Source organism: Protomyctophum parallelum (genome assembly GCF_964188405.1).
Source record: "Protomyctophum parallelum genome assembly, chromosome: 15".
Taxonomy (NCBI): Eukaryota; Metazoa; Chordata; class Actinopteri; order Myctophiformes; family Myctophidae; genus Protomyctophum; species Protomyctophum parallelum.
In genome coordinates this window covers 33,953,886-33,968,112 of record NC_139710.1, presented here as the reverse complement: position 1 = coordinate 33,968,112, position 14,227 = coordinate 33,953,886, and positions in this window count along the sequence as shown.

The following is a 14,227-nucleotide window of genomic DNA, read 5'->3' as shown; positions in this document are numbered from 1 at the left end:
AGGTGAAGTTGGGCCCAAATACATGGGCCTCTATGGAGCTATGGGGCTTTTTGGGTCCAGTCCAGCGCCACAACAGGCCATTATATGAACTACCGATTTCAAATGAGGCTTCACGAAATATCTGTCTGACTGCCCCCCTGCTTCTTTCCCAAGCTTGACAAATAAAATCTGCTACAACGAAAGTCCCTTTGGCAAAACACATCTCCATTTCTACATAGTCATTTAAATCTAGGAAATCCCCACATATAGAAGACATCTTATTAACCAAAATATCCCTTAAGTCATCGTATTTAGAGCAGTAAAACAAAAAGTGAACTTCGTTTTCAATTTCATCTAGATCACAGAACAGACAATATTTCTCATCTTCAGGGGTGGCATTAAACCTGCCAGTCTCCAGTGCTGGTAAGAAAGGTTTCCAGCTCCATTATTATTTTTTATATATTCATAAAATAATATTAATTTCCCCCGTATGATAGAGACCCTCCATGATATCCATTTTTAGACGATGAATTATTAAAGTAGAGTACCTCAAGTTGCCATACATGTATTGCTATACTTCCATATACAACTTATTTTTAATTTGTAGAAGATCTGAGGCTTTGTAATATAGTGGCGACTGATGCCACAAATACTCAGGAGACAGAACCACAGCATCCCAAGCCAGGCGGAATATATTACAGAAAGTTGACCCATTTAGGCCTGACGTCGAAAATTTTAAAATGTATTAAAAAAAGAAAATCTGAAAAACCTCATGTTTCTATATCAGTGGTTCTCAATATTTCATGCCGCCGACCCCCCATCTGAAAATATGTTGTTCCAGGGGACCTCTCCAGAAGCAAAGATTTGAGTTAAAAACTTAAACTATTTTCACGATTTTTCAAAAACAGCAGACCTACAAGTTCATAGCACGGCACTCGGTGCCGCGCTATGAGCTTGTAGATCTGCTATTTTTCAATAGCTAAATAGGCCTAATGCTTAAAACACCAAAAGGGGTTCCCGTTACCAGGTAGGTAGCCTGAGCTAACGTGTTAGGTTTCTGGTCTAGAGGGGCGGGTCGCGGCTGAGATTTGCGCACGCCCTGATTGGATCTCATCGATCTGTCCGTCACCCCCGGCCCCTCCTCTCCCCCCTAGTGCAGCGCTACGTCACATCATTTGGAGCGACGCCCACCCGGAAGGGTTGACTCCCACTTTTAGACCGAGCGGCCAATGCGTTCCTCCAGGCTTTCAATTTTTGCACCAACAAAAATGAAAGCCTGGTACCGAGGCTACCAGGTAGGTAATATTTAGATCCGGGAACACAAAAAGGAGGACAACTTTATTGAACCGACATGTTTGGACCTATACGGTCTTCATCAGGACTAGATCAGGGTTAGCCCTGATGAAGACCGTAGGGGTCGAAACGGTTCAATAATGTTTTCCTCCTTAGATGTGTTATCCCCGATTGATCCCAGGAGCACCTTTTTACTATTTTTATATTTCGTATACCTGCACATCTCCTGAGCACCTGGTTGCTTCCTTGCCTTTGGTATAAATATTTATTGAAATATGGCCATAGGACGTACCGGGCATATTCCCGGTGGGCCGCCATGATAAAAAATATTTAAAATGTAATACAATTGACAGGCAGGCAGGCCAGAAGGCGGCAGGCCACCAGGAAAGGTCCGGGCATGCTGCCATTCTGCCATCATGATAATTTCACTGTACCTGGATCAGTATCAGTGAGTGACAAATAAACCCTCTTCTATCTTGAATCCTTTTGCCAGCATCATTCTTGTGAGAGCAACAAAGGGTTGTGTAGTTGTCTGTTGGTTTAGTTGTCTGTTGGTTGTTCTGTAAAAGTGGTGGTATTAGGGCTTGTTTGCTTGTGTGTGCCTCGACGGAGCGAGAGGCTATATAGCGTCCCTAAAAAATATATATTCCTTCTTCTTTTTTAAGCAGTTGTTAGAATGTCAAGGTAGGAGGAGGATTTCAGATGTCGTATAACGTCCAAGTTTTAATCGGATTAAATAGTGCCATGGTATTTGAGTGTGTTTTAAGTGGACACAGATATCCCCAGATGGAGGCACTGATATCTTTTTCAGAATGTTGCCAGTTGAAGGAGGAGATATGAAACGAATCACATGCTCTTGTGGATAAAAAAGGTCAGATGCTAATGATTTGTCAGCCTATCGAAAGTAAAGCAAACAAGGTACACAAGATACTGTACATAGAAGTATGATGCAAATGAAGCCTGCAGAGCGTGACCACTGGGCAGACAGCCCAACGTATAGTGCCAGTTGAATTACACCTAATTGGGCAGGGGGGGAGGGGGGGGGGGGGGGGTATTTACACCTCCACGTGTACCTTCTCATTCTGTCTGCTGGTCAGTGCAGTGGAAAATGTACTACATTTAAAAAAAAAAAGTTTTACTTAAGTAAAAGTACCAATACTGCAATTTAGAACTACTTCGTTACAAGTAAAAGATGTGGAAGAGATAGCCTGAATTCATATTTCACCGGTGTCTACATAATATGTGATGCAACGTTGATAGACTAGACTACCACTGCAACATTTATGTGCACGGAGGAGATAGTACTTTGAAAAACAACGTGGGAGGAGTGATCAACGAGAACACATCAGTCACCTCAGCCTCAGAAATGTTCACGAGGAATGGATGCTAAATTTGATACATTTGCCACAATTGGTTGAGTGCTTCCCGTTTCTTATCAGATATTCACCCATTATTTTTATATTATTATCGAGGCATGAATTGAGGAAGCTACCAAGGGGATGCCGGGGCGTGTCACACACACACACACACACACACACACACACACACACACACACACACACACACACACACACACACACACACACACACACACACACACACACGCACGCCCCGGCATGTTCTGGGAAGTCATGAGTTCCATTTAGCCTCATGGCAGCCTAGACCCAGCATAATATCAGTGAGAGGTGATCATGTCTGCACTGTGATAAAATAAGCTCATGAATAATTGGTGCCGGAGGCTTCAGAAGTCCAGGAAGCTAAGGAAATCAGAAGGACGGACATGTATGTGTAGGCCTATATATAACTTGTTCATCAGCTGACCATACCGTTTCAGTAAGTAAGTACAGTAAGTACATTTTATTTATGTAGAACTTATCACAGAGAAAACTCACGAATGCAAAAAACAAGGTATTTGTCACGGTGAGACATGTGATGGACCAAATGCAGAATCAAAAGCAGGCAGGCAGATAAGGTTGAATGATGATTTATTCACAACTATAGGCAGGACAAACAAGGGCAGGACACTGACAACAAACTATAAACTGGGAGGCATACTTTGGTCCGACGGACCATTGGTCCGACTCAGGGTTAGGTTTAGGTGTGCTGCCCCGTGCTCGCGGTTATGGTTAGGGTGGGGGTTTGGGGTTAGGTTTAGGTGTGCTGCCCCATGCTCGCGGTTATGGTTAGGGTGAGGGTTTGGGGTTAGGTTTAGGTGTGCTGCCCCGTGCTCGCGGTTATGGTTAGGGTGAGGGTTTGGGGTAGGTAGTCGATGGGACCAATGGATCGGACCTATGCCCCGTCGGACAAAAGGCATGAACTCCTATAAACTGGCAAGTGAACGCTGAACACAGGGAGGTTTAAATAGACAAGACACAGGTGCAACGTAACTACAATCAACACACCGATAGGCTGACACTAAACAGGACTCAGGTGAAATACAAAGACTAATCACAAGGTTAGACAAGGCAGGTAGCAAACATATAGAGCAGACAGGAAACACTACTAGGAACTACACCACAATAAAAGTACACAGTTCGTGACAGTATTAAAGCAATTGATCTCAAACAGGACAGAAAAGAACAACACAAACGACGAAATAAAATATTTTGTCTGCTGATTTCACCTGGTTACATTAGTAGGAGTTTATATTGTGTAGAGTCCATGGCAGTGGGGGTCAGTGGCGGGTGTGCATGCAGTACTGTTATCAGTATTGTTGTCAGATACTGCAGTGCATGCTACAGTATGACAAGTGAATTTTCCTTGCGGGATCAATAAAGGTCTATCTATCTATCTTGAAAGCATGATAAAGGATTTAAATGAAATAAAGAAGGAAATAAAGAATAAAAGGAATAAAAAAGATTATGAATAAATATTATAAGAGGCGTAGCAAAATAAAGAACCTGGCCAATATAGCTTCCTGATGTGAGATATCCCCTGGGCACGTCATGAGAAAACTTTTCTCAAAGTTTTGCTAATCTGTTCAGATGTGCATATATATATAATTTATTTGTGACAGCTGGGCCTAATTGGTCACTCAATATCAAGAAAATCAGCAGTGTGGCAGATTGTAGGAACATTTTATCCATCTGTTGATAACAACGTACATGTGGGACTCGAAACCCACACACCAGAGTGGCTTGACGGCCCGCGGGTTCGACTCCCGATCCCGACGGCCTTTACTGCATGTCACCCCCCCATCTCTCTCCCCATTTCCTGTCAGCCTACTGTCTGTCCCAGTGGCGTGCACAGATAGACACTAGGGGGTGCTAGTCTTGATAAAAAAAACGCTTCTACTATATTATTTAGGCCCCCACAATCTAAAGCTATATGTTTCTATGTCAGTGGTTCTTCGATAAATAAATAAAATAGCAGACCTACAAGCTCGTAGCGCGCCACTCGGTGGCGTGCTATGAGCTTGTAGATCTGCTATTTTTCAATAGCTAAAGCTCCAAAATGGGTTCCCGCCCCAAAATGCGCTGCACAAGGTGCCCTTTTTTTCACTTGAGCACCTGCCCCTCTAAATGTCTGTGCCCCTCTATAAAAACACCCGTTTTTAACCGAGTGGTCCAACTCCCCTCTCCCCCCCCCCCTCCTCCTCTCTCTCTCTCTCTCTCTCTCTCTCTCTCTCATTAGCAGGCAACAATGCAGCACTGTCTCTCTCTCTCTCTCTGTTTCTGGCAAACAGCGCCCCTACTGGTACTCATTATATGATGCTCATACATACATGAACGTCACATACATAGGTGAACACGGACAAAGCTGTTCCTTGGAGTGGTTGCACCACTCAAAAATAAATATATAAAATAAAAAACTAACAAAAAAACTCCACACAGAAAGGCCGTTTCGCCAACCCCACCTTCGGGTATGGGCACTAATGACTAAATAGCTTCATTCATTAATTCATGCAATGATCACTCCAGAGAGGAGATAAGTTAATTTGGATAATGTTAACACCGTAACCCCTCGTCCGCAAATGTACACAGATTTCCATGAAGTTTAATTATAACTAAGCAATTATGAGAACATTGATTGTGCAAGAATGAATATAATCAGTTCAAAAATAAGCAGCTGGAAAAGCTGTGTCATGTTATCATTGGATCATTGTCATGTGACTGTTATTGTGTCACATGATTGGTCCTTAGGGAATAAATGTAATTAGAAACATATTGTTATTCAGTTTGTTCAGTTTACTGCATGGGTGCATTGCTGCAGGCCATTGATCCACTGCTGTACAACATCCAGGTTCCACATGCTTATTATTGGAATAATCATTAAATTATGGCGTATTTACTCCCCCTGCACGCCCGTGCTAGGACTTGTCCTTTAGCAGCTGTGTAGCCGGAATTAATAGCATGTGAATAATGTGACCACAAAATTACCCTGGCTCAGCTGAGCCACCAAAATGCCACTGGTATGTGGTATCGTACCCTGGTATCCCAATTTTGGGCATATAATTATAGGTGTAAATGTTCAGACGATTTCCCAGTGTGTTGCACTGCGTTTTGGTGGCTCAAGGCTCATTCATAGTCTGGATTTTCGGTGGTGAGGTGACCACCGCTCCGGTGGTGAGGTGACCACCGCTCCGGTGGTGAGGTGACCACCGCTCCGGTGGTGAGCTGACCACCGCTCCGGTGGTGAGGTGACCACCGCTCCGGTGGTGAGGTGACCACCGCTCCGGTGGTGAGCTGACCACCGCTCCGGTGGTGAGCTGACCGCACCGCTCCGGTGGTGAGGTGACCACCGCTCCGGTGGTGAGCTGACCGCTCCGGTGGTGAGGTGACCACCGCTCCGGTGGTGAGGTGACCACCGCTCCGGTGGTGAGGTGACCACCGCTCCGGTGGTGAGCTGACCACCGCTCCGGTGGTGAGGTGACCACCGGAGCTGAGATAACGTTGAGCGGTGGTGGTGAGTAAAAACAGAGAGAAGGGCTGGAGCGGTGGCGGTGGTTTGCTCTTCACCGCGGCTCAGTGACGTCATGTTGTAGTTCGGTGGTCACCTCACCACCGAAAATCCAGACTATGTATGAGCCTTTAGGGGTAATTTTTGGTTGGATTGGAAGGCACAACTTCTCCCAAAGAGCCAGGGGAAGTTGAGATCATTACACAAAAATAATGTGAGAAATTCCATTCACACTTGTCATGACTAGACGATAGGAGTTCTCTCTGGAAATAATCTCAAGCTACTCCCCAGTGCAGGTACTGAGGGGGATCAGAAAATGACAATTTTATCACCAGATGCAACATTTGAGATGAAGTGGGCATTCAAGACAGAATGATTATAAAAAATGAGATGGTCTGAATATTAAGCAAGTGGAAACCTGCACTCAGTTCGATTATAAAACAAAAAACAAGAGTTCTCTCTAGCTGCACCTTTCAAAATACCCGTTGAGGTGGTCAGTGCCATGGATGGTAGGATGGTTATAAACACGAGGACGTCTAAATATTATGCAAGTATATAGAAGCCCGCACTTTGCCCCTGGCTGTACGTGTTTGGAAAGTACATTTTCCTTTTTGATGTGGCTCGGAATGTAACAGCTTGTGTCACATCCACGTGGCCCACGGGCGAAACCCAGCGACTGTGAAGACCGACGAGGAGCCGGAACAAAACCGTGGCTCTTCACGGCAAATCTGTCGTTTCAAAGAGAGAACGAACGCCCCCACACCCTTCGTTGGCACCGCCACATGCTCTGTATAACGCAATGCATTGATCAACACATATACTGTAGAACAGGGTCAACACCAGTGGAGTAGGATGCAGAATGAAACAAGGGCAAACTGTGTGTGTTTGTGTTTTTGTCAAGGTCGTGGGACTAAATTGTTATTGGCAGAGACGATGGGCTCTATAGCTGTATAGCTGTGCCTTGTGTGCTGTACTGTAACGTTGCAACAGGCTGTTGAAGATGATATTTTACCATGTTTTTTTTGTTGGCTCCGGATACAACCAACCAAACAAACAATACATCTACGGTGTGTGTGTGTGTGTGTGTGTGTGTGTGTGTGTGTGTGTGTGTGTGTGTGTGTGTGTGTGTGTGTGTGTGTGTGTGTGCGTGCGTGCGTGCGTGCGTGCGTGTCTGTGTTTACGTAAAACATACATTATGTTTTAAACAGGCCAAATAAAGTTGGACTTGTAGACTAAATGGTTGAATATCTCAGACTAAGAACTTCACAAAAAAACAAATTAAGACAAGACTGTTTTGGCAATCCAAGAGCACGTTATGGACAAATATATTATCGACCGAAATGAGGCTACTTTGACCTATTAGAGGCATGGAAATGAACTGCACACAGGGTGCTGAAACTGCTCTCTTGAATTCTGATGAATCTAAATAATGGGCCCCAAGGGAGTTGCAAACCATTTTAAATTCATAATCCATAAGTCTGAAGATGAGTTTTGAACTTTAAATTAGTTTACCAAGAACTTCCTCTAATTGCGCTAACTGGTCTGGTGTTGTAATAGTCTTTAACATCTCATACAGCCACACATCTGACAACCATTACGGTTCCTTGCATACAGCCATAAAAATTAATGTCAAAACATCTGTGTAGGAAAAAGCTAATTGTTTGTGTACCTGGCTAATGCTATCAGGTGAATGCTTCGCAACATCATCGTAATTTGAAAAGCCACATTTTGATGACTCTCCGAGGACTGTGTATAGTGGATTACCCTATCAAAAAACTATTCCTATATCTCACCAGCCGCATTCTTCTATTCACCTTAATAGGGATGACTAAACTACAGAGGGAGACTTTCTTGTGGGTGTACTTTGTTTTACGTTGCCTTTGGCCCTCGACTCCTTTCAGAACACTGTCAGGAAAAAACTGCAACGTGGACCTTTCCCCGCTCCAAAAGGTCAGATATGCCATTTGTTGTGAGGTTCTTTTAGGCCATTATCTTGTATAGATCAGCCAGGCGGCCTCTCTAAGAATTTTCCTTAGGCCAGGTGAACTGTAGCCTGTGTTTTAGAATTTTGCATGAATAACACTCACAATTTGGCCATATCCACTTACCCAAATGTCCCCAAAATGTGCTGACCTCATCACATCTGTGATGACGGAATGCTTGGAATGGATTCGGAATCATGAAAACCCCCTAGTTTGACGTCACATGCTACTTAAAGCATAATGAAATTTAGAAAATAATCCACAGTTGATTTAGTCGACTAAAATGTATATTGGCGGGCCTTGATGCCGTCGAAAGGCCTAATTTTACACTTGCTGAAAATAGCAGATGATCTGTAGATCTGCTTGTAGATCTGCTATTTTCAGCATGCAACCAAAGTGTAAAATGACTTGTCTTTTACTTATACTGGATCTCTTGTCCACTAGACCAGGGGTAGGCAACCTGGCACAAAAGGAGGGTGATCACTGGCACACTGGCATAAAATAAAACAAAACTACCGGTAAATAAACAATTACAAAAAATGTAGTCAAATAAATGAATTCACTCATATTTGTATGTAAATTACATCCTGCACATCATTCTACATTCATTAACACTCTGGACTCTGACTGGGAGAGGGAGATAGGAGGCTTATGCTCTGAGTCTAATGATCATTATAACAATGTGAAAGAATAATTAACAAGGGAAAAGCCAAAAGGTTATATTTGTGGACAATCAAAACATGATGGAATTGTGGTGTGGTCATTAAAGTGACACACTGACTATCTAGAAAATAAAAACACGTCACTTTGTTTCATAAAGGTTGCAGACCCCTGCACTAGACTAGACCCCCACCACCTGTACACCTGTCTCCAACTGCCTCATCAGCCCAACAGTTCCCTACTCATTACACACCTGTGGCAACTTCCCCAATCAAGCTGCACCTCCTATAAAACTGGACTCATTCTGCCTCATTCCTTGTTGACTATAAACAATGTCAGTGGTGTGTATTCTGGACTCCTGCTTTTGAACATCTTGATGATTCCTAGTGTTCCTGAGTATTTGGACTTTGTTACTGCCTGCTCCTCTTTTGACGTGTTCCACACTTTGAACACCTTACAGACTTCACTAAAGTACAGCTCTCTTCCATCTCTATCTCGCTTTCAACTTGATATATCAACGTTCGTAAATATAAAATGTACCTGTTTTAATTGAGTTGATCACTATGTAATGTTCCTTTTATTGCGAATGCACTGAGCACTAACTATGAGACCCTGCAGATCATGTCTGTGTGTCCGTGTGTCTGTCTGTCCCGCTGTTACACCACCCGCCCGCCACCAGAGGGCGCAGCTGTATCACACAAACACACACACACACACACACACACACACACACACACACACACACACACACACACACACACACACACACACACAACTTAACTTAAAAAAACTTAACTTAAAAAAAAAACTTAACTTAAAAAAAAAAACTTAACTTAAAATGAAAAAGAAAAAACTTAACTTAAAAAAAACTTAAAAAACACTTAACTTCAAAAAACTTAACTTAAAAATACAATCTTAAACTTAAAAAACACAAAACTTAAAAAAACCCTTTAAAAACACTTAACTTAAAAAAAACTTAACTTAAAAATAAAATCTTAAAAAAACACAAAAAAGAGAAGTGAAGTGAAGTGAGGGGCGCTCTTATCATCATACATCATGACGTAACATGTCGATTTGCATATGACACATATGACGTAAATTCTCTTCATTGTCAATGGGAATTTAATCTGTGTGTAGGACAAAGAGACTGAGTAGTGGTTGTGGCTCAGGAGGTAGAGCAGGTCTTCCAATGATCCATGTGTCGGCACTTCAGATTCCGGCTCCTCCTCCTGTCCACATGTCGAGGTGTCCTTGGGCAAGACACTGAACCCCACATTGCCTCCAATGAGTCGGTCGGTGTGAGCTGAGGTGAGCTCTCCACCATTGGTGTGGGAAGTGAGGACACTGGCGTCGACTGTTCGCCGTTTCACCTCCCAATGAATGAATGTATGTATGAATGAATGAACCGTTGTAAAGCGCTTTGAGCACTTGGAAAAGCCCTATGAAAATGCAATTCCCACTGGGAGGAGACCCTTTGGCAGACCAAGGACCAGATGGGCGAATTAATATCTCCACGCTGGCCTTGGAGCGCCTCAGGATCCCCCAGGAGGAAGTTGCTAAATGTTGCTCTGGAAAGAGTAGTCTGCAAATCTCTGTTGGAACGTATACCCCGCGACCCGGTTCCGGCTAAGCGGTTGAATGGATGGATGGTGTAATTTCAAATTAAGATCTCTACAGGTCAAATCGAGTTCACATTTCATTTCAGTTCATACTGTACATCAGCTATGGATCAGTAAGCATGCACATGCAGACATATTTTATTTATGCTGTGAAAGAGAATACTGTCTGTCTTGTTGCAAAATGTGAATTCATTCAGAGTGAAATGTATGAACCGACCGGACTCCAGTATGCCATTCCTTATTTCCATAAAGTACGCAAACCATTATTGTGACGTGTGCGATGAAGCATGTATATTGTATAATATAGCATGTGCTATATTCAGGGGAGATGCTGCATGTCAAACTAATTTAGTCTTTTAACCCATTCTGGGCGGGAACCCCTTTTAGTGTTTATAGTATTATGTTATACTTTAGCTATTGAAAAATAGCAGATCTACAAGCTCAGATCTACAAGGTCTGTAGGTCTGCTATTTTTGAAAAGTCTTGAAAATGTAGTGCAAATCTTTGAATATATATATTCTTTCAGAGCGTTTTTAACTCAAATCTTTGCTTCTGGGGGGGGTCCCTGGAACAACATATTTTCAGATGGGGGTCGGCGGCCAAATGCAGATATAATTTGGGGTCCTGGACATGAAAATGTTTGAGAACGACTGACAGAGAAACATGGGTTTTTTCAGAAAACTGTCAGGATTTAGAAGACATTTGTAGAATCGTTCTCAGGTCTAAATTGGTTAAGCATATACTGTGCAGTACCTTCATACTGTACATAATATTGCATACATGCGCAGGCACTCATCAAAGGATTATTAGGTGAATGACTCATTCATTTCCTGTTTAGTCTCGCTGTGTGCGGACAACACTCATGCTTCTACAAAATGATAGTGTTGTTCTCAACAGGGCACACTTATAAATAATGTATTCAAGTAAAGGGTCGGTACTCATTACTCATTTGATAGTCCATGCCATGCCGTTCCATGAAAAACGTTTTTTTCGGCCGCATGGCTGTCCTCAGCTGATACACTAGGACAGCGGTTTTCACCCCTTTTCATATCAAGGGCCATTCTTTATTCTGCATTTAAGCCACGTACGGGCCACCATTAGCACACCTAAACCTAACCTTAACCCATGTCTAACCAATGACTAGTCTAAACTAAGTATGCACCCCAGCCTCTCAGATCCAAAACTAAAGAATATGTTGTCAGTATTTTGACAACATGCTGTATTAATGGGTACCATTAGGAGAGATAACGGGCAAACTTCTTGTAAATTCTTGTAAATTAAGTAACGCGGGTGTTTATGAATATGGAATATGGGTCCTTACGGGTCCATTTGGTTTCATTTAAATTTTACACTCTCAAGAGTTAAAGATCCATCCATCATTTAGCTGGGGACCACCTGGACCCGCCTCAAGGACCATTGGTGGTCCCCGGACCACTGTTTGAAAACCACTGCACCTATAGGACAACGCACCAGCACCAGGTAGTCGGAGCACAGCGGAATACAAACTAATTTAGCATCCACACTTTACATATAATATGTAAAATATTAAACCATGAGGCTTTCTTAATTAAGTGATTATTACTTCTTTGTTGTTGTTAAGACTTTAAAGTGTTATGTTAAACCATTTAGGCCTGACATCGAAATTTAAAAAAAAGTAATCTGAAAGAATTCAAAGATTTGTGCTGCATTTTCACGATTTTTCAAAAATAGTAGACCTATAAGCTCATAGCGTGCCACTCGGTGGCGCGCTATGAGCTTGTACATCTGCTATTTTTCAATAGCTAAAGTACTGTATAACATAGTGCTTAGTTAAAACACCAAAAGGGGTTCCTGTTCTCTGCAGTATATTCTCTGATCATGGAGCAGTGTTTCTCCATCTCTTCCGGGCCAGTGGCCCCTATCCAATATCCAGGTCCCGTTCACAGACCTATTTCACAGCCCAGGGTCTGTGGCGGATTCCCTGATAACTTCCATGGTTTTTGGACTCTGAAATGACATCCACTCATGTGGGGCGGCGATCGGTTCACGAGTCAGAACTCAAAGAAAGACGGAAAGAAAGAAAACTGTCTCTGCTCAGTGTATTCTATTCATTTGGTCAGAAGTCTACAAGCCAACAAATTGTTCGCGTTATCTGAACTTGAGGCAATGTTCTCATGGCTGCATTGCATTCAGGGTGCACAGTTGAGGCAGAACAGTCATATTTAATATGAGTGCCACCGTGCCACCAGGTGTAATAGAATGGTGGTGAATTTCAAATGAGTCGAACTGGCCGCAGCCAATATCAAAAGAATAATACTTTTTTTTTAATGTCAGAGTAAGATAAGCAGTATCGATGACAACCTTAATGATGTCTTGGGGGGGCAAAATAATATGATTCATTCCTTCTTTTTAGTTTTAGTTTCATGTGGCTTCATAAATCTCACCCCGCAGTGCAGAGATGAACTCGTAACAGCAAGAGTTGATTAAAACCTGATCTGTTCTCCCTTGCTTTTAATTGCAATTGATTATTGAGCTCTTTTATTTTTGTATTTTTGCTGTGTCAATGCATGTTATTGTTTTATATATTTCTTGCCATTGATGTTTTTGTTTTTGTTGTATTTGCTTTGCCTTGTTCAGATCTTTGGTCGGCCTTTGGCTGTTGGAAATGTGCGATATAAATAAAGGTTTGATTTAATCTGATTTGATGTGATGCCTTTCTGGCAGGAGGGGGTCCGTCAATACCACATCACAAATATAACATCCATCCTCACACTATACAAAAGTTACGTAAATGCATCTTTATTGATGACTGTCTGCTTAACACAGTTGTTCATGTGTCACCTTGGGTTGCACAGGTTAAGCACATATTAGACGACTGTGCAAGTGTGCATGGTATGTCAGGGAGCTCAGTTTGAACTGACCGGAGGATGGCAGGGAGCTCAGTTTGAACTGACTGAAGGATACGGCAGGGAGTTCAGTTTGAACTGACTGAAGGATGGCAGGGAGCTCAGTTTGAACTGACTGAAGGATGGCAGGGAGCTCAGTTTGAACTGACTGAAGGATGGCAGGGAGCTCAGTTTGAACTGACCGAAGGATGGCAGGGAGCTCAGTGTGAACTGACCCAAGGATGGCAGGGAGCTCAGTTTGAACTGACTGAAGGATGGCAGGGAGCTCAGTTTGAACTGACCGAAGGATGGCAGGGAGCTCAGTGTGAACTGACCCAAGGATGGCAGGGAGCTCAGTGTGAACTGACCCAAGGATGGCAGGGAGCTCAGTGTGAACTGACTGAAGGATGGCAGGGAGCTCAGTTTGAACTGACCGAAGGATGGCAGGGAGCTCAGTGTGAACTGACTGAAGGATGGCAGGGAGCTCAGTGTGAACTGACTGAAGGATGGCAGGGAGCTCAGTGTGAACTGACCCAAGGATGGCAGGGAGCTCAGTTTGAACTGACTGAAGGATGTCAGGGGGCTCAGTTTGAACTGACTGAAGGATGTCAGGGGGCTCAGTTTGAACTGACTGAAGGATGGCAGGGAGCTCAGTTTGAACTGACTGAAGGATGGCAGGGAGCTCAGTTTGAACTGACTGAAGGATGGCAGGGAGCTCAGTTTGAACTGACTGAAGGATGGCAGGGAGCTCAGTTTGAACTGACTGAAGGATGGCAGGGAGCTCAGTTTGAAAGAGTTTTGGAGTTCATTCCACAAAGTTGGGCCATTGACAGAATTAAGCTGTCTTGCCCAACTCTGTCTGGGCCTGAGGAACCTTGAGCCTTAAGAAATCACTAGAGCGGGTCTGATAGGTGCTATTGTTCAGTTCCAT